Here is a 19,116-nt window from a genome sequence, read left to right on the forward strand (position 1 = left end):
ACTCAATGGTCAGTTAAAAATGAAGCTGTAATCTCTCTCTAACCTGTGCTCTACTTGAGCTGGGAATGATCATTGGGATAGTGTAATGAGTGTGTATAAGTGCCTCACCTTGACTGTACCTATGAATCTGATTGATGCACATCGGTGTGTGTATTTTTCATCTCTATTCAGTACAGTAGTTTCCCATGAGACATTCTTGAAACACAGAGCTTGAGGATGAAAGAAAAGCTTTGTGCTGGAAGGTCACGTATGAGTTACTTTGTGTAATTTGGCAACAAAGAATCAAATGTTGGTCAAAGTAGGAGGTCAACAGAGAAAAGAGTTACAACAGAGGCTACTGACTGGCACCTTCAATCATGTCCAGCTCTGCAGCACATTTGTATCTCAGTATCAGTCGTTTCACATTCTGTCTACCATAGTGCTGACTTACTTTCAATAAAAATGAAGAAGCATATTGTTAGTGATACTGGTCTCAAAATTACAAATAGGGATGATTTTCACCTCACCACCTGGGCAGTAATTTTGCAGAGTGTATCGCACATCCATCATAGAACCTGTGAAAATTAGACAAGTTCTGTGATTTGCTGGTATGGTAGACTGTGGTGCATTCTTTATTTTGCATTATTATGCAAAGATAAGTTTTACTGATTTAATTAAATAAACCTGATCACAACTGCTGTTTTGTTTATTCACTTTACTGTAAGGTAAAGTAAGTTATTGTTTTGTATCGGTTTCTCACTAAATGCTTGCTCCATCCGCTTTTGGAGAGATTGAAGACATATTCATATGGAAGATACAAATGTCAAGTGCAGATCACAAGAAGGTACAGTACTGTTGTTGCACATTATTGTGCAAGCAGAAAAAGGCAGTGTGATTTAAATCAAAATAGAGGTGCTTATATTGATTATGCTAGCAAGTAATTTTACATTCCGACCACCCTCTGTGTAAATTCACCTTTTCTATCTTCCTATTAATTCATTTTTAGATTGTCTTCAAGTTGCATCTCTCATTTCTATCATGGAAACAATCCATAATTATGGATCCTATCATAGCACTTCATAATCTTGAAGTCCTCCATCAGGTTTCCCCAAAATATCCTCAGCCCTATAGTGAAAATGGCTCTAACTTTTCATACTTCTCTGTCTTGGATCAAAACTCCATGGGGGCAGCTGAAGAGGAAGGCAGTTGTTAATCTTCTAAATATCAGGCTTTAAGAGTGCAATTGAATATTCCATAGCACCCATATACCCAATAGGACAGATTTAAATTTCAAATCCCACTCTGCCTGCCATAACAATACTGGAGGCAAGTAATAAAATAATGTCTCTTGCATCCAGTGTTGGTTACAATGGTAATGACAGAAAATATGCCCTGTGGTATTTTCCCATCGTTACTGCGTCACTTGAATATTGTTGGCCATATTAGAATAGACACTTCCTATGACTGCCATCAATTTTAGGAAAATTCGGAAGTGACGATGGCTGGTTGGGAGCTGGTAAAATGTTAACCTGTTTGCTTCCCCCACCCGCCCCCACCCTACCCGATGTGCTGCACATATATTTAAAATCAAACAGACAGGCCGAGATTAGCACTTAGCAGTTTATCAACTACTGACATAAAACTAACTATAATTTCCTACCTTATCCCTACCTGTTTTTGAAAAGACACTTTGTCCCTGAGATTATGCTGTGGGATACTAATGTTATTTAGATGCAGAATAAAGCTCCTTCTACAATGTTCCATCAAACACTCCAAAAATGAATTATCACATCCTTTAGCTAATATCACCACCGTCAACGCCCCTTTGTCCTTTTGTCTAATATATCTTTGGCAATCTCTCCTTCGCCTCCATCTATCACTGGCCCTCTATCCAGCTCCACATGTCCCACTCCCCTTAAACAGCTTATTTTTCACCTCATTTCTATTTCTCTTTAGTTCTGATGCAGAGTTATACGGACTTAACGTTAACTGTCTTCCTCTCCACAGATGCTGTCAGACCTGCTGTGCTTTTCCAGCTATTTTTGTTTTTGTTCCAAAAAGGAATGAGATGGATATCAGAGCTCTCCTTACAATTTAACAGCAAATAGGGAGAACTTCAACCTGTAGTCTGAGCTGGGTTTAAACCTGGGTTACAGATGTGGGAGGCAACCCAGGCACTCTGAAAATTTATGTCGAATTGTCGATTAGTTTTTTTGACAGGAACATCCCAAATAACATGAAAGTGTTGTAAAGACTCATTGGTGCTTAAATACGCAGTGAGAAAATTATTGTAGCAAGCATCAGTACATTCTTCAGATGTTGTCTCTGCTATTTTTGTTCAAGTAACCTATCTATTTTGAATGGATTAATAATTCCAGTAAAATAGCAGAGAGAGGAATGTCAGATGAGCAGACTACTGTTCAGGCACTGTTCAGTGTAACTTCAGAATCTTTGCAAGTACCTCATTCTCTCCACAATTTGTGTTTATTTATAACTTTAAAGAGCATCTCTCCTATTAGCTGTGTACAGTTGGCTTCTGTTGGAGGAGGCCAGGCAGGAACAATTAATAACCCAAACTGTTACAAGATAATGATACAGAAAAAGAACAGGAGAAGTAAATAGCTAGGAATTGCAACTGCTGATACACTTCTGGGCTGACCTTAGTGTGACTCAGCAACGAACAGCTCCTCAGTGGTTATTTGAATACAGATAAAGGTAAGGTTTGTTGGAGGCTGATCGACACTAATTTACAAGGATTGGTAACAGAAAGATAAGGTAGATTTATTGTAGAGAGAGGCAACTAAATATATGTTAAACCACATGCACAGTAGGAAATAAAGACTATAAGGCATGAGGACATTCAGAGAGTAAGTATGGAAAGTTCATAGCATGCAGAGATTCAGAAAAGAAAATATGAAAACCCTGCAGCAGGAGATCATTATGAGAAGGAAACACAGAAGACACATGGCTTAATGTTTCTCAACTGATATTGCCATTGTGGCTGCAAATTAAGTACTGGTGTAGTGTGAGCTTTGTAGTTACTAAAGGCTATCTGAATAAGTTGTTAATAAGCCAAAGCTTTCTGCAGCTTGACATTGATGAAACTAACACCAGCCATTTAGCTTAAATAAGAAACTGCATATAATTACGCAATATTACATAGTAACACAAACAGGCCATTTGGCCCAACAAATTCATACCAGTATGATAAAAGCAAAATACTGCAGATGCTAGAAATCTGAAATAAAAACAGAAAATGCTGGAAAAACTCAGCAGGTCTGACAGCTTCTGTGGAGAGAGAAACAGAGTTAATGCTTCGAGTCTGTATGACTCTTCAGAGTTCCACGGAGGGTACAGTATGAAGCTGACTCCGTCCTAGGGGAGAATTTTCAGGTCACTGGGTGGGCGCAATAGGCGGGCCTGGGGTCGGCTGGGAGACGGGCTGCCGCCTGCGATCAGCCCACGATGCTATTTCACGCTGGCAGGCTAATTAAGGCCCATCCAGCGTGAAATGCAGCTCCCCAATGGTCGGGAAGAGGCGATCGGGGGTGGGTGCCTGTCAGCCGCTGGGTCCAATGGTGACCCAGCGGCCGGTTAAAAACGGCACAAGCAGCCTCTTGAAGGGCTATGGAAGAACATTTCCTCTGCGTTTTCAATATTGAAGTTATGAAATCAAGTGCAGCTGGACACGGCAGGCGGGAGAGCAGGTCAGGTGGGCATTTGACCCCTCACTTTTTGGACGACTGCCTCATGGTCTGCCTGGAGGAGGTGGCTGCCAGGAGGGACATCCTTGTCCCCAGAGATGGGAGGACGAGGCCACTGCACCTCACAAAGAGCACATGGGAGGAGGTTGCAGCGTTGGTTGGCAACCATAATGTAGTGTGGCACACATGGGTGAAGTGTCAGTGGAGGTTCAATGACGTGCTGTGCTCAGGGAGGGTGAGTCCGTGTTGGCATGGGTCAATGTGCAGAAGTCTTAAGGCCCACCCATGGGCCTCAGGGGTGCTAGAGTCTGAGTGCCAACGGTCAATGACGCTGGAGCTGGCCAATGGGGTGAGCCCTGGCTGCTTGGACTGAGTGCCTTGTGGCTCGAGGACCACGACTCAGATGTACCCTGCGAGCTATTCCTCAGCTGGGGTTGGCTAGGCTGCAATGGCGCTGCAGGTAGACAGTGGACTTATCAATGCTTCTCTGTCCTTTCAGCAGAAGACGAGCCATAACCAACCAGAGAGGTGACGTACAGGCAGAGGCCCACCCACTCTGCTGCTGCTGACCAGGTTCGAGCAAGACGTCCTTGAGTTGGACAGCCGGCATGCTTCACATGCAACCAGGCGTGGAGAGGTGGGGTTGCCAGACAAAGGTAAGAGTGCTGTGCACAGGAGTGAGTGTTTCGGATTGTGCAACCATTCTAGTGTAGTCCCTTCATTGATGGAAGCCTCAAACCTGGAGTCCTCATTGATCATTGAAAGATGATGACACCATGATCCAGATCTCCACTGTCTCGCCAGGGTGCCTGGCCTGCACAGTGACAGTGTGATGACTTTAACTAATGACATGTCCTTGTTCTCTCTTAGATTCGCCAGCATGCACTCAATTTCTGGACCCCAAATGGCTACCCCTGATGCCAGAGGACCGCACGCGGGCTTCATCTGCACCTGTGTCACTCCCGCACTCTGAACCAGGCACCAGCGCAGATACCAGCACCTCGGTGGGCATTAGATCGGCAGCAAGAATGTCGGTGCACATCGATGAGGCCACTGCACACTCACTTGAGATGCAGGCGGAGGCAGAGAGCGCCCAGGGCGCCAGCAGCCTGAGGACTGCTGGGGACCAGGACGATGCTCAGTTGAAGGCAGATGATGAGCCTCTGGAGTCGTCCATTAGGCAGCAGATGCAGGATATCCAGCGGGATGTGGGGGAGGATCTGGCTGAGACCCATAAGGGTCTGCGTGCCATGGTCTTCATTGTGGAGGAGTCCATGTGGAGCACGGGCACTGTATTGACCCTCATGGCTGAGCGCACTACTTTCTCCATTGAGAGATTGGAGACTCTCATGGAGAGGCAGCTCCAGGAACAGAATCAGGACCTGCAAGCCCTCACACAGGCAATGACCTCAGGTAGTCAGTGCCAGTGTGGGAGATGGGTGAGGCACCCAGTATCCCAGCTAGGTGCCTGTCCATTAATGGTGACCAGGGAGGTCCAGGGTGACCTTATATTGGCATGAGCTGCTTGCTGTCACTGCGAGTTCCTCTCAGGGCGCTCTGGATGATGGCAGCAGCTCCTCCGCCAGTGACCATCACATCTGATGAGGCTGCGATGACTGGGGAGATGCCAGCTGTGACACTGGCCACTCCCTCCCAGGCAGGGCCAACACAGGTTCTACTGGCCAGAGGACGGCCGCCAAGGTCATCAAGGCCAACAAGACAGCAGAGTCATGAGGGCCAGTGAGGGGGGGGGGGGGGGGGGGGTGGCACCAAGACGTAGCACTTGGAAACATAAGTTAAAGGCACCACGAGCACAAGAGGGACAGTTCACGGGTGTTTTTGAAAAAATTTTGTTTGGTTTATATGTCTGCTGGTGTAGACATGAACACCATTAATGGTAATGTCATCATGCATTCAATGTGACAATAACATTAAATTTGCTTCGGTTCTGATGGCCCGATCATGCTTCACCTTTTTTCTTTCAGGGGCAGGGTACGTCAGTTTGTAATGCTGGATGTGAGTGGCTCGATAATGTATTGCACAGGCATTGAGTGGACTTCGGGTGCAAATGAAAGGGTCATTTCAGACATCCGGGATGGAGGTGGCAGCCCTGGCATGAGGTGGAAGCAGATCTTTGGTGGCCTAGCTGAAGGAGCGTTGCATCAAGGCATCCTTGGTGTCCCTGCCTCCCTGGAGAATATAGAGGTCTGTTCACGCCCTCAACGTTCTCCTCACCAAGCTCCTCTTCTGACTCATTACTTCATTCATCATCTGTGGCCTGCACAGCTGCATCAAGATCCTCTTCCTCCAGTGGGTCCCCGCTTGCCAGTGCCAGATTGTGGACAACGCAGCATGCAACCATGATCAGTGACACCCGCTCTGGGGGGTATTGTAGTGCACCCCCTGAACGGTCCAGGCATCGGGAGCTCATCTTGGGAAGACCTATGGTGGTCTCTACCACCGCCCTTGTGGAGGCATGACTCCTATTGTAATGCTGCTCTGCCTATGTTCTTGGGTGGCAGAGAGGCGTCATAAGCCACCTCTTCAACAGATAGCCCTTGTCACCCAACAGCCATCCATCTAGTCGCGCTGGAGCCGGAAGTGCCTCGGCACCTGGGAGTGTCTCAGGGTGTAAGTGTCATGGAAGCTGCCAGGGTACCTTGCACAGACTTGCAGAATATGCATCCTGTGATCATACTCTATCTGCACGTTCATGGAGTGAAATCCCTTCTTGTTGATGAAGTCACTTGGCTGACCCGCTGACACCTTGATGGCCACGTGTGCAGTCGATGGTACCCTGGACGTGGAGGAACCCAGCAATCGCTGCAAAGTCTCTGGCTCACTCAGCCTGGCTGGCCTTGTCCGTAGTGTAAAACATTAAGGTCAGTACCCACCTGAACAGAGCTTCTGTCACCAGCTTAATGCAACTGTGGACAGCTGATTGGGATACTCCACACAGATCCCCCACTGAGCCCTGGAAAGAGCCGAGGGCATAAAAGGTGAGGGCCATTGTGACCTTCTGAGCCACGGGCATGGAGTGTCCACCCACACTGTCGGGGCTAATCTCAGGCCCAATCATCTGTCAAATGGAGTTCACGGTCTCCCTTGAGAGGTAGAGCCTCCTTCGGCATTGCATTGCAGACATATTGAGGTAGCTGCATCGCCGCCTGTAAACCCTGGCAGATAGTGGTGTCTTCTGCGGCCCTTTCTGCCTTGGGCTCCCTGCTGGCCCTGCACCCCTTGTGCCTGCGCCTCTTCTCCCACAGATCCCTCCCCTGGAAGCTGTATTGGGACACCTGGCTTCCTCTCCCTTCTGCTCCTCTCTTCCCCCTCAGAGGATCTGCCACCAGCAGAGACCACGATCCTCATTACCAGGGGACCGGAACGTTGTCTGATACTTGGAAGGGTTCACATGGTCTGAATCCTCCAGGGGCCTTGGAGGCACCAATAAGTTCTGAAATGAAATGCTAACAATGAAGCCCTGAACAGAGATGAAGCTGCCAAATACCAATAAGCAAACAATCTTCAAAACTCCTCACTACTCACACTGGCAATGCTGCTGACACTTTTTATCCCGCCCTTGAATGAGGTTTAGCAAATTGTCGTCTGCCCACCTGTCCGTTTTGCCCAGGCGATGAGTGCGAATTCACACAGGCAATGTAAAATCCAGCTTAATTGCCTTTTTAATGGCCTTAACTGGCCTGATAATCAATGGTGGGCATGGCTCCGATTCCTGAGCGCGCCCACCTACCGAATATCGCGTGAGTGCTCGGTGATGTTGGGATGCTAACCCATGTCATCACACGCTATTTTATGCTTGAGTGGGTTGGGTGTGCTCCCGCCTGCTCAGCGAAAAATTCTGCTCCAGGAGGTTTACACATCTCTCTTCATATCTAGACTGATACCGGCTCTGAGTCATGTGCCCTCTTATATCACTGTCTGGGCAGTACTACACTCAGTCCCACATTAACCCTGTATATACCAGACCCTACTACTATAACTCCCCCTAAGTCTTTATCCCATGTATATAGAGTTATTTTAGCTTACTTAAAGTCTTACACTGTCATAAGTCTTGTGCATATACCTTATTGTTACAACCTTAATGCTATTCCAATATTATTGCTATTACAGTATTAACACTAACAACATTCTCGCTATTCCACCTCCCCCCTTCAAGTCCTTGAAGTTAGAGGTTCAGGCGGTCTGGAGGCCTTATAACCCTTCCACATCTCTCTTGCCATTCTGTCGCGTGAGTGGTAGGCTCTGTTGATTCTGGTTCTTGTTGTTGGCTTGGAGGTCGGACTAGCATCCGGGCATGGTTTCATCCATTTCTTCCATTGCTTGGGGCAGGATCTTCCGGTCGGCGAGCAGGGGCCGCTCGCTGACGTGTAAAATGATACGGGGTGACGTCGGGTGGAACTCCCGACGTCATTTCCATTTCCAGGTCGGCGGGGGCGCAACCAAATTGGTTTAATTTAGATTCAGGTGCCAGCATGACAGTCCTATCAGACAAGGTACCATGGCTCCAAAGCCTTTGGATTCAAACAACCGACATTCACCCAAGAAGCGTGGCTGCGTGCCTTCAGGGTTTAAGGTCTCGACCTCATGGATTACCATTGGGCTATTTGTGCAGTGCTGAGGTTTTACTTGCACAGTTTGCCAAAGTATCCATGTCAGTTGCAGTGGAAGCATTGGGAGGTGCTCGCAGGACACTGGTCCCTGCATTTCTGTGACCTGATAACTGTCAACGGCCTATTAAGGCCATTAGAAAACCAATTCAGCTCATTAATGGACCTGCCTGTCCAACCTTAAGGTTGGCGGGCAGGCCAGGAGTCCAGGCGGGCTGTGAAAAAGCATGAAACCTCATCCACTGGCGGGATGAGGTTTCATGAGGGTATTTAAATTTTAATGAAAGGTTTAAATAAAAGTTATGGACATGTCCCAACTCATGTGACAGTGTCACATGAGGGGACATGGCAGGGAAAATTTTTAAAATCCTTTATTAAAAGTTGAAAATCTGAGCCGGCCTCCCTGAGGCAGCACTTAGCCTCAGGGAGATCTGTGCACTGTTTCGCACGCATGCGTGAAAGAGCGCACTCTCGGCTGACGGAACCCCCCCCTCCAACCCGCACAGGGAGCGTATAGCACTTCCTGGCGGACATCACGCCACGTAAAATGGCGGCGTGCTCCTGGCCAGGGGTGCCGATCGGGAAGCCGCCCGCTCGTGCCCGCTCCCCCCCCCACCTTCCCTGACGGGGGAAAAATTTTGCCCTTGATGTTAAACCATGCCTGGTTTGTCTGGCTGGTTTGGCAATGCATGGTTGTTGTTACTCTTGACTGTTTCTTGCGGGGTGGATGATGATGGTATTTGTCTGCTTGGCAGTACCTTTCTTCTTCTTTTACATTTGGGTTGTTAGGAAGTTCTCTGAGGCTGAAATCAGGTGTTCCTGTGGCAAGAAGATTGAGTAGCATGCTCACGTCTGTTTTTTGTTGATAGTGTATGACTGCTATGAGGTTCCAGCATCCCTTGCGGTTCTGGCATGCTGGCTGGAAGTTGCTGTCTGTGCACAGTGGTTGGTGTGTCTACTGACTGTACTATCATTGTAGTTGAAGGTAGAGGCTCCTCAGATTGTGGATCCTTCTCTGGTACCACCTCCACTAGGGGTGCTATGGTAATCTCGTGTGCAGTAGGTTGGTCTGACCACTGGGGACTTTCCCGGACATGGAATGATGATGGACAAACCTGCTGCTCAAAAAGAGAGATCACAGGTGAGATCAGAGTCTGAATACTCTTTAGTGTTTGAGGACTCAGTATCGTTCTGTTCTGATCGGCTAATGACTGTGGTAGCCTTGACATCTTCTGCCGTCTGGTGGAGATTAAGGTATTCCTACTCAAAAGAGAGAAAGGCTGATCCTGGACAACATACATCAGCTAAAAATCTGTTTGTTGCCATACCTCAGTGGTTCAAGGATCAAGCTAATGCCTGGGAGTTGGACTTCCCCTGCTCCATAAAGTGGAATGTCGGTTGTTCGAATCCAAAGGCCTTGGAGCCATGGTACCTTGTCTGACAGGACTGTCATGCTGGCACCTGAATCTAATTTAAAATTTCTTAGATGACCATTTACCAGGAAGTTTGGATTCCAAAATGAAGAGCCGCATTCTTTGATGTCACCCAAGAAGCGTGGCTGCGTGCCTTCAGGGTTTAAGGTCTCGACCTCATGGATTACCATTGGGCTATCTGTGCAGTGCTGGGGTTTTACTTGCACAGTTTGCCAAAGTATCCATGTCGGTTGCAGTGGAAGCATTGGGAGGTGCTCGCAGGACACTGATCTTTCCTGTGAGGGTGCTTCGCGCCACAGCAATGGCAAAGTCGCTCTGCTGGGCAGTTCAGGAATTGGTTTCTTTGACTTGGATGGTCCCTGCATTTCTGTGACCTGATATGGTGGACTGAGGGTTAGTTTCTGCCCCAAGTAGTGTTCTCTCCCCTTAGGATGGTCCTATGTTGTTCATGTAGCTCAGACAGTCTAACTAGCTGGATTGCCTTGTCTAGGGTAAGATCATCTTTAGCTTGTAGGGGTCAGAGAGTGAATCACTTGTAACATTCACCATGATTCTGTCTTGGATGAGCTTAGACTTTAAATCTCCATATTCACATCCCTCTGCCATCCTGTAGAGATCATTTATGAAGGAATTAACAGGTTCCCTGGGCAGTTGGACTCTCTTATTAAATTTGGCTCTCGCCAATATTTTATTGGATCTCAGGTTGCAATAAACGTCAAAGGATTTTAAAACATAATCAAATTTGGCAGATGACTCATCAATAGCTTGTCATACAATGATGTTGTCTGCAATTACCCCAATCAAGTAAAGAAGTGTATTGACTTGTTCTGCATCTGATTCTTTATTTAGGCCAGTAGCAGCTCAAGAGGAGGGGAAGGAGGAAGAGGAGGAAAAGGAGAGGGAAGAGGATAAGGAAAAGTAGGACAAAGAAGAGGGACAGGAGGAAGGGAGGAGGCAGCCAACACATATTTTCGAGCCAGACTGTGCATGATCGGCTGATTTGTTTGCAGAATTGGTAAACTTAACTCCAATTCCCCATTCAACAATAGTCTCACACCTTACCATCCCTCTGTTACTGACTCACAGCATCTTCCACAATAATGAAATAACAGCCACCACAAAACATTCCAAACCAATTTTATCAAACAGACCATCCAAAATGCTATGCAAAAGTCAACTCATCACCTTAATGCATTCCCTTAGTGTCTGCCTTCTCAATGCCTTTGCCTGGCCTAGTGCTCCTAGACGTGCTACCCCGAGAGATAGGCTGGTGGAAGGCTCCTGATTTTCACAGGCCGCAGGGTGAACTCACACAGCTCTGGGCCCTAGAAAACACCAACTTGACATGGGTGGCAGATGTCAGGGTTGGTTGGTTGACAGGGAACAGGAAGGTCACTGGCGGTATGCAGTGGTGGGAGCACGAATGCTGTCATTCTAAGGGGCCTGCAGGTTCTTGCTGCATGCAGCCACTTTCACTCCCCTGGGCAGCACCTCAGCAATCCTAGTAATGCATTGGAAAACTAATTGCTGGACTTCTGCAGGACTCTGAAAATATTTTTAAAAATTGGTATCCACTGCCATGATGGCAGCAGTCTGAACTTGCATGATAGAAAGCTGCATTTGCTTGATTTCAGTCTGAGCTTCCAGTGTAGCACATGCTGGGTCACTTTGGTTTTTGTTGTAATGGAAGCGGAGACATCATCTTTGAACATTGCATCATGGTTTGGTCCACAAGTGTGCTAATGGAGATGGATACCATTTCCATACAGGAAAGGATGGGCTCCAAGCTCTGTACAAATCCACGTACAAGGCTGGCCCACCAATGCCCCAAGCATTTCTATATGCCTACCCATCAACCTTTTCCTTATGTCACCCCATTGAAAGTCTCATCTGAAAACCCGGCATATGATATCATCCTCCAGTAAGCTGGGGCCTCCTGCTGAAGACCACTCATGTCCTGTTCAGATCCTGCCTCTATGCTCCCCTAGTGCCAGTATCTAAGCTGGTGGCTGTGAGTGAGACTGAAAGATGGAGTTTCATCATCATCAATCTACTTTTCCTCTTTTCTTGCCTGGCCAGGTTGCAGTTCCTGGGTATCTGAAAACCGAAAGACACAAGGGTAGGGTTGTGGTGAAGGAGGGGGGAAAAGTAAGATTGCACGCTTACACCATGTGCAGCTGGGAAATAGAAGAGGTTGTGTGATGAGGGGGAATTGGAATGTGAGGAGGAGGATTAGGTATGAGCATAACTTCACCTCCATGGCTTTAGCCCTACCTTTAGCCACAGCCTCGAAATTGGCAGCTCCAATGATGGTGGGTACCTTTTCTTCCATCAGGATGAGGATATCCAGCCATGCCTTTGTCCTGCCAGTTAGCTGCTGTTGTCGGTAGTTGTTCACCATCTTGTCCTGCAAAAGAGAGGAAGGTGTATCAATGAGTCAGTGTCTGGGTGATGTGCTTGTCCTGGTTGAATAACTAACTGGCTGTGGATGCAAGCTGTGAGATGTAGTTGTGAGGCTTACAACAATGCTAAGTGTGCGGTGGTATGGTGAAACAGTGAATATGAAGCATGAGCCATGATTGATAGAGATTTTTGGCAGGTGAGTGATGGGGATGTGGTGAATTGAGCAGTGCCTGAGGTTAGTGGTGCAGTTGGCAGGTTATGGCGTTTGAATATGCATTCTGGAACTCTATCCCTAGACCTCATAGCTTTATTGCTCTCATGTTTCTCCTTCAAAATCTACCTTTTTGATCTAGTCTTTGGTCACTGGGCTTAATCTTTGCTCAGGTCATATCCTTAATTTATGAGTGCTTCAATGCACTGGAGTGCTATGTAAGTGTAAATTGTCATTGCTACTAACAATATAGAGATACTTCCTGATAAATAAAAAATTTTCAATGCACTGTATTTCTGGTGGAATCAGATATATGTGGGAGCCTGTAGAAGATTTGATTCCCAGTTGCCGTTCAATGAATTATAGAGAGGTTTTTCATATAGGGTGGAAGGGAAGAGATAGTAATGTTCTCACTGACCTCAAAGAGACCCTGCTAAATAATAAAACTTCAAGTCAAACAAAAAGCTCTTAATAACTGCATAGAGGCAATGATAGAGTGGATATGAACCTGCATTGGAATTCAGTGGATTCTGAGAGAAGCAAATTTATGATCTGCTTGAAGTTGACATGAGAGGGATCTAAAAATAAACTGTCTGACAATGTCAGCTGAATTTACTTTGGCTGTGGTTCAAGAAGCACTATTCATTACCCAAAAGGACATGGTGCACACTGCAAAATTGAAGTGACCTACTCATGGTACTTTGGTTTCATTGGCCTGTGCATCTAGTTGCGCAGCTCCCACCCTGCAAAGCCATACAGTTCATTAGAGAAAGAAGCAAAGACAGTCTGAATGGAGTGGTTGGAATACCTTTCAGTAATTGGTGAACGAACCACTGAGTAGAACTCAGCCATTTAGGCCAGGAACATAGCAGGCTTGATTCCTGTTCTGTGTCAAGTTCGTCAGTGCTAAATGTGATTGTAGCGGCATACTTTAATTAGTGACACATTCCCTGGATTAGGAAGGGGATTTGGACATTGTGGATATTGTGTGAGGACAATATCAGACACAGCGATCAACTGACCTTTGAGGCATATACTTATTCAGAATGGTGACAGTAAAAGGATTTTTCATACCCTTTGACTGAATCAGAATAATATAAGAAACTGAATATCCAGAGCATAAATTTGGTACGGAAGCTTTGCATCCTCCTGGCAGTGCATGCTGTGCTGTGCTGTCAGTTGCTTCTAGCGTGGCCCATGCAGTACATCCTCTTGAGAAGGTTGGCTATGCAGGGTGCATGAACTGGAAACATGTGAGGTAACACTATTGTTTCCAATGTTGGTTGCATGGTCTATCTAATCCTGATTAATTCTGGTCTGACTCAGGTAATTACTTCAAACTGCTCTATTTACACTATATACATGATGAGCTACACTAGGTAGGTATATCTCTCATTAGTACAGACTATTCCATCTGCTCTACCGAATGTCTAGCACATGACTGCTGATGTCACCACTACATCATGAAATATATCACTAACTCATTACCATAAATACATGTCCAAATTAGGCAGTCTGGAGTCACAACAGCCAGTAGAATTCTGCGTCATTATGATATCTGTAGTATAACGGGTTAATAGTTATGGTAATGAGTTAGTGATGTATCTCATGATGTAATGCTGACATCAGCAGTCATGTGCCAGATACTCGGTAGAGCAGTTGGAATAGTCTGTACTCATGAGAGATGTGCCTAACTAGTAGCTTATCATGTATATAGTGCATAAAGTGTAAATAAAGCAGTTTGAAGCAACTACCTGAGTCAAACCAGAGTTACTAAAGATAAGACAGACCAAGATAAGATAGATAGTGGGAGTTAATGTTTAAGATGGTGGATGAGGTGCTGATCAAGCAGGCTGCTTTATCCTGGATGGTGTTGCACTTCTTGAGTATTGTTGGAGCTGCACCCATCCAGGCAAGTGGAGAGTTTTCTATCACAGTTGTGTCTTGTAAACAGTGGACAGGCTTTGGGGAGGTGAGTTACTGGCCACAGAATTCCCAGCCTCTGACCTGCTTTTGTTGCAGCAGTATTTACATGGCTAGACCAGTTGAGTTTCTGTTCAATGGTAAACCCCAGTAGTTTATGGAGGGAGATTCAGCAATAATAATGCTGTTGAACATCAAAGGGAGATGGATAGATTCTCTCTATTTTGGAAATGGTCATTGTCTGGCATTTGTGTGACACAAATGTTACTTGCCACTTATCAGGCTTAGTCTGAATGTTGTCTAGGTATTGCTGCATGCGGGCACTGTATGCGGGCATGGATTGCTTCAGTATCTGAGGAGGTGTGAATTCTACTGAACTTTGTGCAATCATCAGTGAACATCCATTTCTGATCTTATGATGGAGGGAAGACCATTGATGAAGCATCTGAAGATGGTTGGGCCTAGGACACTCTTCCTGAGGAGCTCCTACAGCTATGTTCTGGGGCTGAGAAAATTGGCCTCCAACAAACATCTTCCTTCATGTGAGGTATGACTCCAATGAGTGGAGAGGTTTCCTCCTGATTCCCATTGACTTCAACTTTGCTAGTGCTCCTTGATGTCACATTTGGTCAAATGTTGCCTTGATGTCAAGGCAGTCACTCTCATTTCACCTCTGGAGTTCAGCTCTTCCATGTTTGGACCGAGGCTATAATGAGATCTGGAGCCGAGTAACACTAGCAGAACCCATACTGAGCAACTATCAGCAAGTTATTGCTGAATAAGTGCCATTTGTTAGCACTGTCAATGATACTTCCATCACTTTGCTGATGATCAAGAGTAGACTGATGGGGTGGTAATTGGCTGGATTAGATTTGTCTTAATTTTTGTGGACAGGGAATTCCTGGGCAATTTTCCACATTGCCGGGTAGATGCCAGGGTTGTAGCTGCATGAAACACCTTGGCTCGGGGCGCAGCTAGTTCTGGAGCACAAATCTTCAGCACTACAGCCAGAATGTTGCCAAGGACAATAGCCTTTGCTATATCTAATGCCTTCAGCTGTTTCTTGATATCACATGGTATAAACTGAATTGGCTGAAGACTGGCATCTGTGCTGTTGTGGGCCTCAGGAAGAGGCTGAGATGGATCATCCACTCAGCACTTCGAGTTGAAAATGGTTGCAAATGCTTCAGCTTTGTTTTTTGCACTGATATGCTAAATTTCCCACTCATCAAAGATGGGGATGTTGGTGGAGCTTCCTCCTCTGGTTAGTTATTTAATTGTCTACCACCATTCACAACTGGACGTCGCAGGACTGTAGAGCTTTGATCTGATTTGTTGGTTGTGGGATCGCTTAGTTCTGTCTATCACATGCTGTTTCCACTGTTTAGCATGCTTGTAGTCCTGTGGTGTGGCTTCACCAAGTTGGTACCTCATTTTCAGGTATGCCTTGGCAGGGAATGTTGCTGGGCCTTCATAGGAAGAGCAGAGAAGAACATGATCTGTCCACACAAAGACTGCAGTCGGTAGTGGAGCAGCAGTAGCAGTGCCTCTGAGTCTACAGCATGACAGGAAGATGGAACAGGTCCTGTCCTTTCTGCAGCCTGTGCTGTAGTTTATATGTTACATTATTTACATATTACTGGAGGGATATAGCGTGCTGTATTTACTGCAATATGCTGGAGTATAATTATTAAGCTAAACGCTTTTAATTTGTGTAATTAAGGCAAGGTATTGATGAATCACCAAAATTATATTTAACTTACAAATGAAAATCAGATGTTCCGTGATAATTTTTCCCAAAGTAACTGAGCCAGCCTCTAGTTATGTAGCTTGTAATGCTCATGTGCTATGCTGATATAGATACAGTATTCATGTGCCATATTTATTCAGTGCAATTTGTACCTCAGGTATTGGCCTAATTTCAACAAGGCTTTCCATCAAAGTCCCAAGCTGTGAGTTGAACATGATTTTGACAAGTAGTACGTTACTTAATTCAGAAAGTATGAAAATATTCTAATATACAGTACTAATTAGGAACAATTTACATATGTTAATTGGGTTAATTGCATCCTCTAATTCCCTATTATTGTGAAATTGAACATTCTCATTTACTAGACACACAAGTTGTTCTGGGTGATGGTTATTAATTATGTTGATATGACCTAATTTATGTATATGCCTTGCTGGTGGACAAACCAGTTTCCTTATTTACCAATTGCGGAATTTTATATTTTTACCTTTGCTCTGTCAGATGTGAATATTTGTAGCCATGCTTATACAGAATTTATTGTCGCATCAATCAAGCCAACGTGTCAATTAACTTCTCCATTATTGAAATAACAGTTACATTCCTACATTAATAGGCTCTTAAAAAAGCCCTCCTACACTGTTACACATTAATTGTGCACCTGACCTGATACTATTGGCCTGAGTGCCCAGATACTTACTGGGAATGGTATAAATCTCTAACATGCCCATTCTGGCACCATTGTTTTGAAATTTTTCTGTTGGTTGTATCTCCTTCAAGTACTGACACACTACAGAAGTTTTAATGCATGATATCAGGACACTTCTGGAGAATCCTGTTATAACTTTTGAAAAGACAATGGCTTTGATATCTTACAAGCTTCCTCAGAAAATGGGTACTGATTTATTACACAGTGAAATGCTGCCATGGAATGAAACCATCACAGACTGTCCACTGTTTGGAGACTGACAGTAGACTGAATAGCTGGGCTCAGACAAGTACAGATAAACCCCCATGAAGCCTCTGGTCACAAAGCAATCTGTTCAACCGATCATTGACCATGCTCCTTCTCACAAGCCTAAGACACGGCTCTCAATTAAAATCACTAACTCAGGACGTTTGGTGCTTTCATCTGTGGCACGCAGTTTCACTAATCTGTTTCAGTAAAGACTTGTTAGGGCAAATTACAGTAGCACAGTACCTTCTTTAATTTACATAGATTCTCAGTATTCTGCCACCAATAATACTTAAAGGAGCAAGCTTGGTGCCCCTGTAGTTTGGAAAATTCAAAGTCAAAAACTTGAACAATTAACATAAAGAAAGAAACAGAAAATGCGGAAAATACTCAGCAGATGAGGCAGCATCTGTGGAGAGAGAAATAGAGTTAGCATTTCAGGTCATTGACCTCTCATCAGAATGGGAAGATGTTAGAGATGAACAGTGTGGTAATTATGGTTTTATCTAATGTGTAATATACCTTCAAGAAGAATGCTGTTAAGGAAGATCACATGATGTTGAATAACCAATAGAAGAGTAGGGTGGACTACCTCTGTAGTTAGTAGTCAGTAGAGTAGAGATAGGATTTGAAGTGAAAGCACATGAGTTGCTGCTTGGGTACCTTTGTAAATGAACATAATGTTTTCCACCTAGAAATGTCTGCCGATCAACTCTATTTATAATACCAACTCAGCTACCACTTACAAGTGTGCGACTAGGATCCACAAGATCCAACAAACAGCTTAGCAAGTACACTGCCAGGGAAATGGGAGTGGGGGTGGTGGATGTTGGGGAGTGGGGAGGGGCGGGTTTCAATGGCAGAGGGATTAGTGGGAAGAACAAAGGGCAAGGTCTATGTTAGGGATGGGGGCTGGAGTGATTAAATGACAAAAGGGATAATGGGACAAGGCAAAACACTATGGCAATGCAGCAAGTAAAGAAACAAGATATGAGTCCAGAAGATGGTAAAGAGGAATACGGAGGGAGAAGGAAACATGGGCCAAAATTTTAAACTACGCCCCTCCCTGGTGGGTTCTGAGGTGAGGGGGGAGCGAGAAATTCCACGGACAGGATTCCCTCCGAGATCACATCCGTCCCGACCTGGTCATGATTTTATGCTGAGGCGGGTAGGGCCTCAGGCGGGAAGACCGCCCTCGCCCCAATTAAGGCCCTTAAGTGGCCACTTAAAGGCTCTTTCACACCCAGCCTCAAAGTTCGATCGCGGGTGAGAAGGGGGATGGGCGCCTCCATCAGAATTCCCCTTTTGACTGGGAGTGCCCTCCCCTTAGGGCCTGATGACCTCCGGAACTCCCTCCTCCCATGACCTATCCCTCGAGACATTGATCGCTCCCTTGGCAACTCCCCCAAGCCTTCCGTACCCGCCCCCCACTTTGACCCCTGCCACTTATCTCTCCTTTGGTTCCCGACACTTAGTTCCAGGCAGCCAGCTGCAGTGCCTCTTCTAGCCACTGCAGTGCTGCTCCTAGAATGAAGGGAGAGCTGCCAGCTTATCTGATTGGCCAGCAGTTTGCCAAATGGGAGGCCAAGCCCCCGCCTTCTGAAAATTCTGGCCATGAACATCTGGCAACTGGGAGAAGGCTCCTATGGTCCAGCAACGTGGCCAAAGAAAGACAGGTAAACCCCAGGGATGTAGACCATCCACCCACTTTCTATGTTAAAGGTGCTTTATAAGTTATTGGCTTGGCACATATATTTCCATTACTAAGTGGGTAATTCGATTCTCAGATATCTCCATAATGATGGCTCAGTTTACAGTCGTCTGGTTCCTCCTACATGCTTTTTCATTTGAATTTCTTTCATGGCTGTTTCACTTGTGAAGACATTCATTTCCTCATTCCTTTTGGCTAAAATCTAAAAATGCCTCCTTTAAACTTAACAAGCTATAGGTACCACTATCGTAAAACCAGGCCTTTTTATTACATATGATTAAATAGGATATACAGCACAGAAACAGGCCATTCAACACCAACTAGTCCATGCTGGTGTTATTGCTCCACTCAAGCTTCCTCCCATCTTTCCTCATCTGAATCTATCATTGTAACAATCTATTCCCTTCTTCCTCATATACTTC

At 45.6% G+C, this 19,116-nt stretch overlaps 1 long non-coding RNA gene across 1 annotated transcript in view; it reads right to left on the reverse strand.

Moving 5' to 3' along the window:
- Positions 1-266: 266 nt before the first annotated feature.
- Positions 267-19,116, reverse strand: part of LOC144683294 (uncharacterized) — a 75,260-nt gene continuing 56,410 nt past the window's right edge. The window contains exons 3-4 of the long non-coding RNA XR_013577224.1: positions 12,065-12,151; positions 267-554 (exon numbers count right to left, since the gene is read on the reverse strand). This is a non-coding gene — a long non-coding RNA (uncharacterized LOC144683294). The remainder of the gene's footprint in view (positions 555-12,064; positions 12,152-19,116) is intronic.

The sequence above is a fragment of the Cetorhinus maximus genome, chromosome 8 (assembly GCF_964194155.1).
Source record: "Cetorhinus maximus chromosome 8, sCetMax3.hap1.1, whole genome shotgun sequence".
Taxonomy (NCBI): Eukaryota; Metazoa; Chordata; class Chondrichthyes; order Lamniformes; family Cetorhinidae; genus Cetorhinus; species Cetorhinus maximus.